This window comes from Phyllobates terribilis, unplaced genomic scaffold, assembly GCF_046119375.1.
Source record: "Phyllobates terribilis strain yellow unplaced genomic scaffold, ASM4611937v1 Scaffold_1__5_contigs__length_1240528914, whole genome shotgun sequence".
NCBI classification, from domain to species: Eukaryota; Metazoa; Chordata; class Amphibia; order Anura; family Dendrobatidae; genus Phyllobates; species Phyllobates terribilis.
In genome coordinates, this window is record NW_027362761.1 from 319,747,754 (window position 1) to 319,766,127 (window position 18,374).

General features: G+C 47.6%; 1 protein-coding gene across 15 annotated transcripts in view; it reads right to left on the reverse strand.

The window, feature by feature from the left end:
- Window positions 1-18,374, reverse strand: part of ARVCF (ARVCF delta catenin family member) — an 892,847-nt gene that overhangs the window by 720,037 nt on the left and 154,436 nt on the right. For all 15 annotated transcript variants that reach the window (XM_073675591.1, XM_073675659.1, XM_073675564.1 and 12 more), the window contains exon 2: window positions 930-973. The gene's annotated coding sequence lies outside the window, so the exon portion shown is untranslated. The remainder of the gene's footprint in view (window positions 1-929; window positions 974-18,374) is intronic.

Sequence of the window (18,374 nt, forward strand, 5' to 3'; positions counted from 1 at the left end):
TATTATTCTTTTAAAACTTTTTTTCACCAGGACAAAAAGCTTAATAAAAATGTTCTAAAGAGGCTGGTTATGGGATTGGGTAACTAACCTAAGGCCCTATTCAGACGTTCACTATTTTTCCCATTAAAATGCGGGTAAACCCTACAGACTACTTTCTGCGTCCATAGTGCCATAGATCTCTTAGGCTGGATGAATCTTTATGCCCAAATTCTGGTAATGTGAACTTCCTCAAATACTGTCTCAGAAGGCCAAGATACAACAAAAGGAGGGAGCATGCAACACAACATCTGCTATATAGTAATCTTAATTATACTGCTGACTTTAGCATCTCCCAAGGACAAACAGTCAAAGACAGCAATTTCTAAAGGACTATTACACGTTCTCATCCATTTTACACACCAAAGTCATTTACTCTAATGTCTTCAATGTCAGGCAAGTCACTATGGATGAAAGCAGATGAGGACTTTAAAGTGGGGGGGGATAGTAGAGAAGGTGAAAATATAAAAAATGCATTTTTTTCCCCCCATAGAGGCATTAAATAAAATAGGTAACAACATGGAACCTTTCTCTTAAAGCAAACCTGTCAGTTAATTCATGCTGCACAAACCGCAGGCAGCATGAATCAGAGCCTGGCTGCCCCATAGCAGTCAGGCATACATTATTTTAAATAACTATATTTGATTTGAAACGCTGGAGGGTTTCAAAGAGAAAAATATACCTAACTGCAATTGTGCTGCTAGGCTCTAATTCATGCTGGCAGTGATTTAGGCAGATGGAACTGACTGATATGTTCCCTTTAAACTTGATGGCCCTACAGAAAAAAAAGATGAGATCTCAGTGGAAAATTGGGATGAAGTAAATGTAAAAAAATTCACCCCATTCCAGGTCCATATGCTGTCGTGAACAAATAAACGAACAAAAGCTCTTACCGTGACAGTTGTCTGATCTGTCTTCTATGACCACCAAGGTGAACCTGAAGCAAAAGAAAGCATAAAATGTAGACTTAAGCACTAATATTATGTAGACGATACAAGTAGAATCGCTGGGGGGGGCAGCTGCTGAGAGAATGGGGGGCCCAAAATCCCCTGTGTGAATTGTAGTGAGCAACACTACTATAGACAGTCAATGAAGGAATAGTGGGACATACTCACTACTGCACATTCACACATGGGACTTTGGAACGACTGTTCTCGTGATCGTGGGGGTCCAGTGATCGGGCCCTCGGCGATCATACATTTATCTCTTATCCCGTGAACAGGTGATGTATGTTATTAATAGAAAAACCCCTTACAGTATAGGCTACACAATCTTAATACATCCTACTACAACTGGACATGCAGATAGACCTCATGGACAAGGACGTGCAATAAACCAATTAAAAAATAAATAAATAAATAAATTAGGTGCCACACTTGCTGCCGGTCCATCTAATGAAATTGTGCCAGTATAAGAGCTTACTCCTAGTCTGAAGATGTGCTTTCAATTATGCTGAATCAGAAGTCAGGCTGCCATGGCCAGTCCAAATCTATACAGCCAAACATTGTTTTAAAAAAGTCCTTCTATGCAAAACTTAAAAACTGGATTTTGGCTAGTGCAGGGCCTAAAATTGAAAAGTGCATGCAGTGTTTTTAAATAACATCAAAAGGAGAATAATGCAGCAAGCATAACACATTGTACAAATTAAAGAGTAACCATTGTTTTAATTTTTTATTTCATGACTCAATATTACACATGAAAATAATAACCTTTGTAATATAACTTATCAGAGAAATCTGCTTCTTTCTCCTTCTGGACTGATCTTTTATTCTCAAAATGCTCAATTTCTTGGTAAAATCTGTATTCAATGTAGACAGATTATTACATTATTGAGATAGGAGATGGCAGCTGCTACTGATAAGATTCTATAAAGGGGAAGAGGAGGGAGGGAGGAGCTAGAGGCAGAGCTCCTTCCTCCTCCCACCTGCATAGGATCTTGTAAAAAAACAAATGTCATCTCAGTAATGTAAAAGTCAGTCTTCATTAAATACAGATTTTTCTGAGAATTGATAATTTTGAGAATGAAAGATCAGTCCAGAAGGAGAAAGAAGCAGATTTCTCTTCTAAGACATGTTGTGATTTTCACGTGCACTTTTGAGTTATTAAAAAATATATATTATACATACCTACCTACACACACACACACACACACACATACATACATTCACACACAAAAATTTTCATATTGCCCACACCTGTTACTTACCACAGGTGGGTTTGAACGAGCATCACATGCTTGAAACAAAGTTGTTTACTGACAATTTTGTCCGGACCATTTTGGTGTTTTGCAGAAAATTATGTCCAATTTGCCTTTTTTCCTCCGTTTTTATTTTGTGTTGTTCCAATACACACAAAGGAAATAAATGTGTATAACAAAACATGCGTAATTCCAATAATTTTCTGGGAGAAATAATTCATTTTCTGGAACAATTTCAAGGGTGTCAATACTCTCAGCTATGACTGTATGTGTGTGTGTGTGTGTGTGTGTGTGCCATGTTTAGTACTTAGTGCCTGAATGCAGAATTAAATTCCCACATCCTCGCCACTACATCAAGGGCATTTTTTTCAGTCACAAAAAGCATAGAGGGGCATATGCCCATCATCTTGAGCTGCATCTATCACTATCACCATGCATCACTATTATTGGTGAGCTGTATATAGTGGGTTGTAAAGAAAATATCCATCAGCCCTACTGATTCAAAGAAAAAAGGATTTAACAATACAGGGCAGACCCACAATACAGATCACAGTTTATGGGAATTTTATCATCGCAGAGAAATTGCTCTTATCAATTTGATCCTTGTGAGAATATCAAATAATGTTATAACACTACTGTTCTAGTATATAGGTATTATATGAGACTCATATAGAATTTTGCCGTATTTATGCATTATTGAAATCTACAATATCAGAAACATGATTCATAATCATTTACTAAGTAACATTTAAAATTAATAAAAACAATGTAAACAGGAATGTTTCTTAGTATTCCGCATGATTCTTAACAGCTTGTTAGAAGATGATAACTCCGGAGCTTATTGTTCATGCTCTAAAAATTTATTCATCACTCACCCCCCTTCCCCCCACCCAGCTGAACAATCACACAGGTCCGCAGGCATTCCATCAAAATGAAGTGCATGCAAATACACAGCATCACTGAATCACTTGCAAACTAAAAATGCTGTATTTTTTATGAAATTACCCTTTGGCCGTACACCTTAGATAGCTGTTGGCCGAAAGCTTTTCTTCTCATATACATTCACGTTTGGCCCCATACTGTCCAGAAATGTAAGGACGCATGTGTTTATTTCGGTTCACTCTGCTTATATTGCCTATGAATAAGTGAAACTTTCAAGTGTGCAGGTAAGGAGCAAAGCTGACAAATAACAAGCGATATTTTAGTGCTTTCTGTCGCAGAACAGCATAAACAAGGCTTCATCCCTCTTAAGGCTGAGGTTAGAATGAAATGATTCTGTGTAGTGAAAAAGCATCCAAGCAATGAAACTTTGCTTCCTTTGGGTTTATACAACTCCAGCCAGTAGGAGAATTGCAATATACTGATTTAAATGAAAAACTGGGAAGACAGTGGGAACAGAATATTATTAAGAACATACATTTTAGTCCGCAAAATCTTCTTAAAGAAGCCCTCCTATTAACTATTTTTGTCTCTAAATCATCGTTTACGTAATGTAGTGTGAGTGTATTAATATACTCACCTACCTCCGCCTTCTCCAGTATCCAGCACTGTTCTGCTCCTCTTCTGAGTGACGTCACCGCTGTTCACACTAGCCGGATCACTCTATGCTCTATGCGTGAGCTGGAAGTCTCTGTCATAATGAAGCCATATAGGCTTACATTGTAAAACTCCCTAGGCTTACACTGTAAAAGCCAATTGCGGGTCACATGGAAGGCAGTGTGACCCAGGGAGTTTGAAGAGCGGTAACGTCACTTAGAAGAGGAGCAGAACAGCGCTTGAAACTGGAGAAGATGGCGGTAGGTGAGTATATTAACAAACACACACTGGACTACATACACACAGATTTGGAGAGAAAAAAAGTTCATGGCATGGCTTTTTTAAAAAGAAAAAAATATATATAGTAACAAACTTACTGATGCTAGTTTTTGCTATGTTCTGATTTATGACTTCTTCCTTAGAAGCATCACATCTAAAAAAAAAAAAAGATATGGTGCCTCACAGACACAAAATGGTGAAATATGTAGTATCTATGGGCCCATAATACAAAGTCGTAAATATTCTGAGCTGACCATAATATCCAAATCAATAGGGTGAGCTGCATAGTTGAAAATTGTAACATACCTGGCGGCGTCCTTGCATAGTGGTCCATCTCCCACTGTGCAAGAGCGCGCACTTGATCTCCAGTCCAGAATGTCTCTCTGGCTTCCCTCCATGCTGTCTGTTTGTGTCTGTTTCTGCTGCTTAAGGGCGGCGCCCGATCACTTTCTGCTTTTTGTACCTGCTGTGGGTCACACCCCTTGTGCGTCCTCAGCCTATTGCTGTCTGTCACCTGGTATTTAACCCAGCTGCCCCAATCAATCCCTGCCTGAGCATTGTGTTTCTTTCAGTGTGTGCTTTCACTCTGAAGGTGCCAGGTCCCGTTCTTTGTTCTCTTGTCTGCCTATCCTGGCGGCTGTATTTCCAGGCCTGTCTGAACACGCTCCTAGCCTGTTCCTCCCGCCTTCTAGGGGCCGATTACCTAGACCCGCTCCTGTATCTTGTCTGTCCTGTCTGAACACGCTCCTTGCCTGTTCGTCCCGCCTCTCTGGGGGCCGTATTCCCAGACCCGCTCCTGTATCCCGCTGCAGTGTCGGTCTCCTCCATACACTCAGTTCCAGTCTGAACTCTCTCCTATCTTTTACCTGTTTTTTCTCTATGTCCGTTCCTTTCCTTTTTCTGCAGAGTCTGAACTCGTACCTAACTCCTGCTTGTTGTCTCTGTACTCCCGTTTGAGTTTGTGGTCCACTCGCTACTTCTCTGCAAGTACCCTGTGGGTATCTGGCTCTGCCTTTCCCTTCCTGTCTGTTCCGTGTGAACAGAGCCCTGTCCCCCCCTGCTCTGCCTTGCTCACCGCTCCGGCGGTTCTAGCCTGCTCTGCCTTGCTCACTGCTCCGGCTGCCTCGCTCCGCTCTGACCCTTTTGCTCGTTGCTCCGGCTGCCTCGCTCCGCTCTGACCCTTTTGCTCGCCGCTCCGGCTGCCTCGCTCCGCTCTGACCCTTTTGCTCGCCGCTCCGGCAGTCTCGCTCCGCTCTGACCCTTTTGCTCGCCGCTCCGGCAGTCTCGCTCCGCTCTGATCCTTTTGCTCACCGCTCCGGGCGGTCTCGTCCTGCCCTGCTCTTGCTCACCGCTCCGGGCGGTCTCATCCTGCCCTGCTCTTGCTCACCGCTCCGGGCGGTCTCGTCCTGCCCTGCTCTTGCTCACCGCTCCGGGCGGTCTCGTCCTGCCCTGCTCTTGCTCACCGCTCCGGGCGGTCTCGTCCTGCCCTGCTCTTGCTCACCGCTCCGGGCGGTCTCGTCCTGCCCTGCTCTTGCTCACCGCTCCGGGCGGTCTCGTCCTGCCCTGCTCTTGCTCACCGCTCCGGGCGGTCTCACTCTGCTGTGTTTGTCCGCCACATCTGTGGTTCTGTTCCAGAGTCCCAGTGTGTACTGGGTCCTATCCCGCCTGTGTTCCTACCTGCTAGTGCCTTCCTGTCTGCACTCTAGCCGTGCTTGCCTGTACCCACCTGCCTGCATACCCGCCTGCCTGCATACCAGTTGTGCCAGCCTAACCAGTCTGTTCCTGTATTCCCCTGTGTGGGTCAACAGCCGTGTCCGGGGTCTGTCCTGGAGTAGCACCTGGTCCCTCTGCTCGGTTCCTCCTTGGTGCACTGGCGTCGTATACCGTCGTGCGACCCTGGTCGGATCGGGTGAATACCTAGTTACGCCCCTCCAGGCATTCACTCTCCGGCACGGTCCAGTGGAATCACACGCACACGCCGCTCAGCCCGGGCGTGTGCATTACAAAAATATAGTTGTCAATGACAAATCATGTAAGAAAATTCACAACTGCCGTATACATCACGTATTTTAATTTCGATATTTAGCATCTATCAAATATAGAAATGAAATATACACTTCTGAATAAGTCTTTTTATTGGTAGTACGGTAGTTGGTCATTAGTCACCCTTCGCATATAGTATAAGGATATCTATCTATTTTCACTTTAGTTGGTAATTAAAGCACCACGTCAGATATTTTTTTTATCTGTTTGTTAGGGATCATGTATGGGAGTGCAATGCATGTAGTCACATACTCATTGGTAGCAGTCTTTACCCGTTTTCAGTCCCACTCCGGCACCACATAACTGCAGTTGTGACTTGCCAAATCACACTGTGGTTGCTGTAAGAAGTGGAGGTCCCTTTTTTAAATCTTCTCAATGCAAGTCTATGGGAATTTAGAACAAGACTCTGTAGGCTTGTGCTGAATCCAATAAACTTATATAGAGAAAAAAAGAGTTCCAGAACAACAGCCGTTACGTGGTGTCGGAGTGACCGGAGTGGGGCTGAAAATAGATGAAGATGCCAACTGGGGAGTATGTAACTACATTCAACACACTCGCACACGCGATCCCTAACAAAGGGAACGAAAAAAAGACTTGAGTGCGGCTTAATGTGGAAGATTTAGCTCAACCTATTTTTTTTCCCCAAGTGTAAATTAAAGATTTACTACATGTCAAAACAATTCATTTTAATTCTTAAAAGGTAAACATGATCTTTCCTAAATGTGATAGTCCTGGTGTGATAGGTCGGTGATTTGTCCACCATTCTTGCAAAACTGCATATTTATGAACTTTTTCAAATTAATATTGCTACTTCCTCTACTAAGTATTTATTATGGCTTGTTTCACACTGCGCTTCAAATTCTTGCAGTTTCCATCAGGATAATCCGCTAGAAGACCAGATAAATGGGATTCAGGTGGAACCCTGACAAAGAGTTTGATTAACATCGACATTGAGTTTAATGAAGTAAACAGAGTCTGTCTTTCATGCTGGACACTCTAGCATAGTCTACAGCCCTGTTATGTCCAGCATAAAAGACAAACACCACTGGAAACGCAACCTAAAGGCAACATGCTTGCCGGTTGGCGGTTGTTTAATAGCCAGTTTACGCAGAGGCGCACTGAGCAATCTGTAATAAATTGCTCATTGAGCATAGGCTGCCATTGTTCTCGGCAGCGTGAGTCTTGTTTACAGCGAACGATGTGCTGCCAATAATGATGATCTTTTGTGCAGTCCAATTTCACCCAACGATTGAACATTTTGGGCATTTGTTGGGTGATCAGCAGCCTGTTTTCACAACATTATCATGAGAAGAGCATTCCTAGAAACTCTCGTCTACTTACTAGCACATTCTGTTGTGTTATTCTTCCCCACTTAATCTAATCCGAGAACCACATCATACTGCAAATGTCTGTGTCACTACTAGGCGTTAAAGTATAGAATCCTGACAATATTTCATTGGCTAGACCAGAAGGCAGTGACTTGCGGCAAAATCAGCAAGGTTTTTACTTTCCTGCCCCCACAAGCTGTTTTTCTGTAGCTAAAATAAATAACAAAAAAGAATAAAGACAGCTTAGAATTACAAAATATAGGTTTGAAGCTAACCGCTAGTTTGTGGGGGAAGCCAAGTAAATTATGCTTCCAGGCACAATAGGGAAAATAACTCAGGTAAAAGTTACAATCCTTATTTCTTTTGACAGATTTGTCAAATCCAAAACTTGGCCACAGTGTTTCATTCCTTCGTTTATTTATGTCTTGTGGATTTTTGCACTGTGTTATCATTGGTTTTCATTTTGTGATGGCAGTGCAAGCTTGTGGCTATCATGGGTCAGTTAGGACATTCAAGACATTTTTACAAACGAAAAAAAAAAAGGTTACACGCAGTGAAAAAGAAAAACTTCAGCATAACATAATTTTACACTTATGTTGGCCCTTAAAGAATATCTAAATGCATGGAGGAAGGTAGCAGGAAACTATTAAAGGGGTGATCAATCCTTTGGTATCGATGGCTTGTCCCAAGGATAAGTCAATCATTTTTAAAGTAAGTGAGGGACCGACTATTGGCAGCCATTTCAATCAGATGTTTGAATAGACTACGTTTGGTCTGTATGTGCCTGTGTTGTATTCTTTAAAGGGACAGTTAAAGACATTGCAGCGTTGTTCCATTTAAGTGAATGGAGCATAGCTGGAATGGACACTAACCAAAATATGGTGTAGACAACAGAATTAATGTGCGCATTTTAAAAAGGATGTTCAGAAGTTACACTCAGTTCAGGCGCGCAACTAGATTATTACATAGGATGGAAGGTCTACCTAAAGCCTTATTCAGACGTCCATATTTTGCTTACAAGTGCCACCCATGATTTTCACAGATAGCACTCGCACTTACAGTTGAAACCAGAAGTTTACATACACTATATAAAAAGACACATATGCATGTTTTTCTCAATATCTGACATGAAATCAGAATAAACCTTTCCCATTTTAGGTCAGTTAGGATAACCATAATTTATAAATAAGTAATAATTTATTACTTATTTACCATAAGTAATAAAAATGCCTTAAAACATTCTCTCTCTTTCATTATTCTTGCATTTGGCAAATATTAAAAATTATGGTAATCCTAATTGACCTAAAACGGGAAAGGTTTATTCTGATTTCATATCAGATATTGAGAAAAACATGCATATGTGTCTTTTTATATAATATAAACTTCTGGTTTCAACTGTATGATAGTCTATGGGGCCATTCACATGGCTGTTTTTCTTCTTGGTCTGTAGAAAATATCGGAGACATGTCTGATTTTAATCCGAGGGTATGCAATGCAAGTCAATGGGTCAGTGAAAAAAATCTCTTTTTCCACCTACTTAACTGTTTGCAATGATGAACCAGCCTGCAGGTGGTTCACTTAACACTGAAGATACTGCAATGCTTACACGAGCACTACAGTCTTATCAAGCAGCGGAATAGAGGGGGTGCTGGGTGTGAACCCCCACCAATCTAATATTGATGACTTCTCTTAGAGATAAACCATCAACTTTTAAAGGCTGGCTAACCCCATTAAATGTGAATATACAAGTCTATGTGAATGAGGCTTTATTCAGCTAAAAGGCACAAGCTGACACAATGTAGAAACTATACTGGTAAGGCCATTTTCCGTGGGGCGATAATCATAAGAGAGCTTGTTCCTAATCACTATCCCATGTAAACATGGCAGTGATTAGTTTAGTACACACAAACACTCGTTTATCAGCTGAACAGATCATCATCAGCACATCATCCTATGTGAATAGTGGACGTACTGACGACAATATGGAAACTAAGGACCAGACAATCGTATTACTCATAATGGTCAATTGGCACTCACTCAATTTGCCCTTGTAAATGTACCTTAAAAATGTGCAGGACAAACAGACTGACACTAAAATCACCGACAGGTCAAATTTAGAAAGCCAACACATTGTTAATGTTATTTTCTGTTAGGTTTCTCTTCTCTTGTATCCAGTAAAAAAGTAAACAAAACAAGCTGATCATACCTGATCTGTCATATCTATCCTTTGAAGCAGAATCCATGGTGGCAATATGAACAAAGTCCTGTCATGCAATGCTTGCACAAAACAATGAGTGAGAAATACGTTCTTCATAAAGCTCTTCATTATCATATATTCCCAACACGTCTATATGCTTGAAAATATCAGAAACTCTGTTAGAGATATGTTGAACAATGATGGACACCAGAACATTTGTTGTTGCATCTCTTAGATGGATTAGATTAGATGGTCTGCTGATAGATGCCCATTAAAGGGATGCTAAACAGCTTTGAATGCATAATAACTGTGGCGAAAACTAGCTATGTATATTAATATATTCTTGAAAAAAAATCGTATAATAGTTAAAACAAAAAAAATGGAGAGATGTAATTTGAAACCTTCCGTTTTAGTGCCGCAATTTGTGCACTTCTGAAAAAAAAAAATAATGCGAATCTACAAAACATATTGAGTACATATTTTTCCTGCAGCGTTATTCTTGTTTAATAATATATAGTGTAAGTAGTGAGCTTTCAGAAGTGGGGAAGGAACAAAACAGCCCAAAAGTGCAGAGTCTGGGAAGTGAATGCCCATAGGTGAATGTGATGATGTCTTTGATCAGTTCTGTCCGCTATGTAAAATACAAATGGCATTTCAAGTGTGATAATTGCTACACATACATCTGGCATCCTGAGTCTGAAGTCTTTAAGATGCATATTATGTTGCATGCAACCAGATACAATGTAAATTGTTCAGAACTCACAGCATAGCCCACCATCCAACTCTATTCCCAGATTACATAAAGAAATTCTATGCAAAGAAAAGCAAACAAGAGAAATGTTGTAAAGGCCCAGTTTAACTTGTTTATATATTACATAGCTGGAAAGGAGAGGTGTTTGGGAATTGAACTGAATCAGAAGTAATAAATCTACCAGAAGGACAGGCAAAAAAACAGAATAGCATTATTGGGGACCGCAAGAGAGTGTTAGACTCCAGCAACCATTTGCATCTTTCTTCAGGACCTACCGTTCCATAGTGAATGCTATAAGAGCTGAAAAGAATTAAAAATAGGGGAAATAACTAAAATATATAATAACTGTGATGAACCTGTAGCCGCCATCTTGGTAATGATAAATCATATCCAGGGATGGCCACACTTCAGCAGCCCCCACCCTTGGGACCTTCTGTTAAAACGTCAACTAGATAGTTTCCCCCCATCCAGGCTCCTGTAAGATAAGAAGCCTACTTAACACTTGAATGCTAGGAGCTTCAAAGACTTCGAGAGGAAACACAGCCAGCAGGGGGGGGTGCTTCGTCTATCTGTACCTGACCATTTGTCCCATAGGACTAGTTTCTTTGTCTGTCACAAGCATGGAGGCATAAGATATAGAAACATGAATAGTACACGCATGTTGCGTGGGATGGGCCAATAAAAAAATATCACGGCGTCCCGGAGCCATTGCGCACACAAGCCTCCGCGGTAGACGTTTGTACGTGCTCTGGAAGCCAAGATATAGCGCGGAGCCATTCCTGAGGACCGTATGGTATCATAATTGATATCAAAAGGTCGGTTACGGCGGCCCGAATCCATGGGAACCCCTGGGGGTATCATGAGACCATCCCAGAAGAAGTTATTGGGTTCCATAGAATTTGGGCTTCTGATCGAAGTTAGACCTGAGGGTGGAGACTGAGCCAGCTGACCTCACCAGCAGTGGGCGGGACGGGGCAGGTAAGATAGCAGGACAGACAAGAGATAAGTCAGTCTTGACCCAAGAGTGGTGTGCTGAACATCTGAGCACCAGCTGAGGCCACCAAGGGGAGGAGCAGTTTGACCATGCGGTGGTAGGCCTCAGCCTGTAACAAAGAACCGTGCCTGCGACCGCAGAATCCTCTCCCTGCGTCACAAGAAAATCAAGAAACCGGTAACTGATATGCTGTGGTGATTCTGTGTGTTGTATTCCATTGTTGTATAGTTTAGCCTGACCTTATACCTGTGTATATTTAGTTGTATATCGTGTATCTAGTGTATTATTATAATCAATTACCTCAAGTAATTGTGGGCCTGCCTTTTATTCTGCATAACGAACGCACGTCCGTGTGAGCTCGGCTCAAGCCAAAAACGCTACCCAGGGTTGGTTCCTGACCCGATATAGGCCCATTCACGGACTGGGCGTATATCTAAAATAGGGACTGGTGGCAGCATACCAACTGGGGATTGGGGAAGGCTGGTAGTGACGGTCGGATGTTCAGATATATATATTCCTGGCGCGGCCAAGGAAGATATATATACCGCCCTCACTACAGAGGGCCCCGATACCCAGTAGGTTACAGGACAGTCTCCCTGGCGACCGCTTATCCTAGGTGCAGTTCCTTGACTGACCTGAGGCTAAGAGGGCGCTAGCGAGTTGTGCTGTGTAGTGACGTTACGGTTTAGTGACGTTGAAGGGGTAACACACTACCGTGTTCCCTGCGCTGGTTGCAGCTTCCTGGCACTACTTTCTCTAGGTGCAGTACCTTGACTGACCTGAGAGGTAAGGGGGCGCCAGAGAGCTGCACCCACCGGCCGGCTTTCATCACATTGGTGGCAGAGCGGTGGGATTGCAGAATAATAGTGTTGTGGGACCCCTACTCCCAGGCACTAAAGACTGCCAGTGGTAACTTCCACTGCTGGAGTCTTAAGGTCAGCCCAACATTAGACGGTCAGGCTAAAAGTATAACAAGGTGTGTGCAAACTCAGGGTTGCAGCGGTGTCGGTTACCAAGATGGCAGACGGCACCAGGAGCAAGACCCTGCAGGAGGCTAATGCTACGGTCCGTGTGGCAGGAGGGGAGGACATTGTTACTCATGGCGAGGAGGAGTCCAGCCCGGGCACCTCAGGGAGCCAGTCCCCAGTATACGGTCCCGCAGTGGGCTGCCCACCACCTACCCAGCCCAGCCTGTCCAGATCACAAGCCCTTTTACAAGCGGCTATGGCAAGTCTCCAGTCTCATGGCGATGCCGTCTACAAAACCCTCCTGGCAGCATCAGAGAAGGCAGCGGAGGAGGAGCGTGCAGAGCGGGCTGCGGAGCGGGCTGCGGAGCGTGAAGCTGCAGAGCGCCGGGAGGCTGCGGAGCGTGCAGAGCGAGCTGCGGAGCGCCAGCACCAACTGGACCTGGCCCAGCGGGGGCTTCCGCTAGAGCAACCAACCCATCAGGAGACCAAGTCGTCCAAAGTCCGAGCTGAGGACTTCCCTCTACTGGAGAAGGATGGGGACCTGGACTCCTTTCTGGTGGCATTTGAACGGACCTGTCTTCAGCACCATCTGGCCCGGGATCAGTGGGCCAGATACCTGACCCCCCGTTTGAGGGGTAAGTCCCTGGATGCCTTGGGGGACTTACCTGCCGGGGAGGTACAGAACTACGACTGCATCAAGCGGGCCCTGATCCGGCAGTACAACCTCACTCCCGAGTCGTACCGCCAGAAGTTCCGGAGCCTGCTGCGTGGCCCCAAGGACACCTGGACCGATCATATGCGGGCGCTGTTGAGAGCCGCAGAGCACTGGACCTCGGGTCTAGCGCTTACTACCCGCCAGGAGGTCCAGGAACTGTTCGTCACGGAGCAGTTCTTGTGGAACTGCCCAGAGGACCTCCGACAGTTCCTCCGTGACCGAAAACCAACAGGGGCTTCTGCTACAGCCGCCCTGGCAGCCGAGTATGCCAATAACAGGGCGCCTGAGCTGAAGAAGTCTGCCAGCAGCACCTGGAGAGGGGGTAAGCCCAATCATGCCCCTGTTTCCCCGGCCCCTAGAACACAAGGGGTGTATCCCCCTGTTGCCCTCTCCAGGCAAGGACCAGACGTAAGACGTTGTCATCTATGCAACAAACCAGGACACTTTAGGGCTGAGTGTCCCCAGCGCCAAAAGACCCCATCCCAGTCCCAGAGAGCGCCCAATGTTTTGTGTGTGGGAGGGGGTGGTGGTAGGTCCCTGGACAACATCCAACCCGTCACCATAGGCCGTTCTGCGGTCATGGGACTGCGGGACACGGGCGCTGAACGAACACTGGTACGGCCTGAGGTGGTGTCCCCCCAGGACTTGGTACCAGGAAAGACTCTTTCCGTCTCCGGGGTTGGAGGCGTGGAGCCGGCACTTCCCGTTGCCATGGTGTATTTGGACTGGGGTGCCGGGAGGGGGATGCGGGAGGTGGGAGTAACGCCAAATATTCCCGCAAATGTTTTATTAGGGACCGACTTGGGGCGTCTAGTATCGCAGTATGTACCCTCTGAACCCCCAAGTTCGGCCCCCCAAGAGTGTATTGATTTGTCTGCTGCTAATGCCAACCATGTTGTATGTAGTGTGCGTCCTGCTGAGGAGGAGGGAGTGAAACCTGAGGGTAACACCTGCACAGACACAACACAAACAGGGTTAGTGAAAGCAGGTGGGGAGTGTGGGGATGCCCGCAGAGGTGCTCAGCCGGCGTGCCGTGACCTCTTGTCCTCCGGTGAGGGAGGGGGCGGGCAGGATTCTGTAGAGGGAAGCTCAGGGATGGAGAGGGGGGCAGCTACCGGCAGTGTAGGGCTCCCAGGGGTATCCAGGCTGCTGAGTATAGGCCCACTGCAGGGGGAGGAACAGGCCATGGGAGGTGGGGGTGTCCCAAGAGAGGAGCCGCCAGGTAAGACCCCAGGGCAGGAGTTCCCCACATCCGAGATGTCCAAAGGCCTAGGAAGCCTGCCTGATCGGGCGGCTTGGTCAGAAACAGAGGGGAAGCAGGCACTACCCACGGTCACAGCGGTCATAGCCGCTGTCACCAGGAGTGGGAGCGCCGGAGCCCAAGGAGCCTTGCAGAGGTCCGACGGCTTCCCCACTTCTGACCAAGTGTCTGCCGGGTCAGACAGCGGCCAGGTGACATGCCCGGAGGGGCTGACAGAGGATGTGGCAGTTTCGTCGATTCTGGCCACATCAAGTCAGGAATTTCAGGCTGCGTTGGAAGCAGACGACAGCCTGAAAGCTCTCAAGGAACAGGCGGCACAGCCTCCCATGGAGTCAGACTGCGAGCGGGTGGTCTGGGACCAGGGACGGCTGTACCGGGTAACGGTCCAGCAGGGTTCACCGGAGGCGTGGCCCAGGGACCGACAGTTAGTGGTACCCTATCCGTTCAGGGCGGAATTGTTGCGGATCGCACACGAGATTCCGATGGCCGGACACCTAGGGATCGCTAAAACCAAGGCCAGGATAGCTCAGCATTTCTACTGGCCTGGGATGGGAGCCGCGGTGGGTGCCTACTGCCGTTCGTGTGACACCTGTCAGAGGGTGGGGAAGGCGGGGCCGCGCCCCAAAGCCCCACTGGTAACTCTGCCAATCATCGAAGAGCCTTTCTCGAGGGTCGCTGTGGATCTTATTGGACCTCTGTCCACTCCCAGCCACTCCGGGAAATGCTTCATACTCACGGTAGTGGACTATGCCACCCGGTACCCGGAAGCGGTAGCTTTGTCGTCCATTCGGGCCGACAAGGTGGCTACCGCCTTACTGGAGATCTTCTCCAGAGTGGGTTTCCCCCAGGAAATGCTCACCGACCGAGGGACCCAGTTCATGTCGCGGCTGATGGAGTCCCTCTGTAAGCAAATGCAGGTGCAACATCTGGTGGCCAGCCCGTATCACCCACAGACTAATGGCCTGTGTGAGCGGTTCAATGGCACCTTAAAGCAGATGCTTAAGATGTTGGTCGACTCCCACGGGAGAGACTGGGAGCGTTACCTCCCACACCTCCTATTTGCTTACCGGGAGGTTCCGCAGGCCTCAACGGGGTTCTCCCCCTTTGAGCTCCTGTACGGGCGACGGGTACGGGGCCCCCTGGCTCTGGTGAAGGAAGCATGGGAAGGGGATTTGGCCACCCCCGAGGTGTCGGTCATCGAGTATGTCGTGCGCCACCGGGACAGGATGATGGCCTTGGCAAAGCTGGTGCAGGACAATATGGCCCAGGCCCAGGCCGACCAGAAGCGGTGGTACGACCAGAATGCTTGTGAGAGGACCTACCAGGTGGGTCAAAAGGTGTGGGTACTGGTCCCCGTACCACAGAACAAGCTTCAGGCAGCCTGGGAAGGTCCCTACTTCGTGCACCAGAAACTCAATGCCGTCACCTATCTGGTCACCCTGGATCACGCCCGTGGAAGGAGGAAGGCCTTCCACGTGAACATGATGAAGGCTCATCATGAGCGGGAAGCGACTGCCCACCCAGTGTGCAACCTTCCCGAGGAAGGAGAGGTAGAAACCCTCCTGGATCTGCTCACCCAAGCCAAGGCGGGTGGGTCCATCGAGGATGTGGGGGTTGGCCACCAGCTCACGGAGGACCAACGGTCCCAGCTGGGGACCACCCTGCACCCCTTCCGGGGGCTGTTCAGCAGCCTGCCCGGAAGGACTGAGATGGCTGTCCACGACGTGGACACTGGCGATCACCCGCCGATCCGGCGTTCAGCATATCGGGTCTCTTTCGAGGTGCAGGGAAACATGCGCCAAGAGATAGACGAGATGCTGAAGCTGGGGGTGATCCAGGCATCCAGCAGCGCGTGGGCCTCGCCTGTAGTCCTCGTACCAAAGAAGGACCGAACTACACGGTTCTGCGTGGACTACCGGGGGCTCAACGCTGTAACGGCCACCGATGCGTTCCCCATACCACGCATCGATGACCTGCTCGATCGGATGGCCGGGGCTAAGTACCTGACCATCATGGATCTGAGCCGGGGGTACTGGCAGATTCCTCTGACCCCCGCGGCAAGGGAACGCTCTGCCTTTATCACCCCTTTTGGACTGTACGAGTCCACAGTGATGCCATTCGGCATGAAGAATGCCCCTGCCACTTTTCAGCGGATGGTCAATACGCTGCTTGAGGGACTTGAAGGGTACGCGGCTGCGTACTTGGACGATATTGCAGTCTTCAGTCCCACTTGGGAGGATCACCTAGAGCACCTGCGGCAGGTGCTCGGTCGGATCCACCGGGCAGGCTTGACCATCAAGCCGGAAAAGTGCCAGCTGGGCATGAGTGAGGTCCTCTACCTGGGTCACCGGGTAGGCGGGGGGGTTCTGAAGCCAGAACCGGGGAAAGTGGATGCCATCGCATCCTGGCCCACTCCTAGGACCAAAAAGCAGGTGATGTCCTTCTTGGGGACCGCCGGGTACTATAGGAGGTTCGTCCCACACTATAGCACCCTGGCCAAGCCCCTGACGGACCTCACCAAGAAGAAGCTGCCCGTCGCAGTCGACTGGACAGTCGCCTGCGAGACAGCTTTCGGGGCACTCAAGGCCGCCCTAAGTAGCTCCCCTGTACTGCAAGCTGCCGACTTCGACCGGCCGTTTGTGGTACAGACCGACGCCAGTGACTTTGGCCTCGGTGCTGTGCTAAGTCAGGTCAACACGACAGGCCAGGAACATCCTGTCTTGTACCTGCGCAGGAAGCTACTGCCCCGGGAGGTGGCTTACTCCACGGTGGAAAAAGAATGCCTGGCAATTGTATGGGCCCTGCAGCGTCTGCAGCCCTACTTGTACGGGAGCCATTTCACCGTGGAGACGGACCACAACCCCCTCAGCTGGTTACACACGGTCTCTGGGTCGAATGGCAGGTTGCTACGCTGGAGCCTCGCTCTCCAGCAGTACCACTTCTCCATTCGCCACAGAAGAGGCCGTGACCACGGTAACGCTGACGGGTTATCCCGGCAAGGGGAGGGTGCAGAAGGACGCACGGGGGAACACAGGAATGTGCTACCCCCTCGCGCCCTCGTATAGGGGGAGGTGTGATGAACCTGTAGCCGCCATCTTGGTAATGATAAATCATATCCAGGGATGGCCACACTTCAGCAGCCCCCACCCTTGGGACCTTCTGTTAAAACGTCAACTAGATAGTTTCCCCCCATCCAGGCTCCTGTAAGATAAGAAGCCTACTTAACACTTGAATGCTAGGAGCTTCAAAGACTTCGAGAGGAAACACAGCCAGCAGGGGGGGGTGCTTCGTCTATCTGTACCTGACCATTTGTCCCATAGGACTAGTTTCTTTGTCTGTCACAAGCATGGAGGCATAAGATATAGAAACATGAATAGTACACGCATGTTGCGTGGGATGGGCCAATAAAAAAATATCACGGCGTCCCGGAGCCATTGCGCACACAAGCCTCCGCGGTAGACGTTTGTACGTGCTCTGGAAGCCAAGATATAGCGCGGAGCCATTCCTGAGGACCGTATGGTATCATAATTGATATCAAAAGGTCGGTTACGGCGGCCCGAATCCATGGGAACCCCTGGGGGTATCATGAGACCATCCCAGAAGAAGTTATTGGGTTCCATAGAATTTGGGCTTCTGATCGAAGTTAGACCTGAGGGTGGAGACTGAGCCAGCTGACCTCACCAGCAGTGGGCGGGACGGGGCAGGTAAGATAGCAGGACAGACAAGAGATAAGTCAGTCTTGACCCAAGAGTGGTGTGCTGAACATCTGAGCACCAGCTGAGGCCACCAAGGGGAGGAGCAGTTTGACCATGCGGTGGTAGGCCTCAGCCTGTAACAAAGAACCGTGCCTGCGACCGCAGAATCCTCTCCCTGCGTCACAAGAAAATCAAGAAACCGGTAACTGATATGCTGTGGTGATTCTGTGTGTTGTATTCCATTGTTGTATAGTTTAGCCTGACCTTATACCTGTGTATATTTAGTTGTATATCGTGTATCTAGTGTATTATTATAATCAATTACCTCAAGTAATTGTGGGCCTGCCTTTTATTCTGCATAACGAACGCACGTC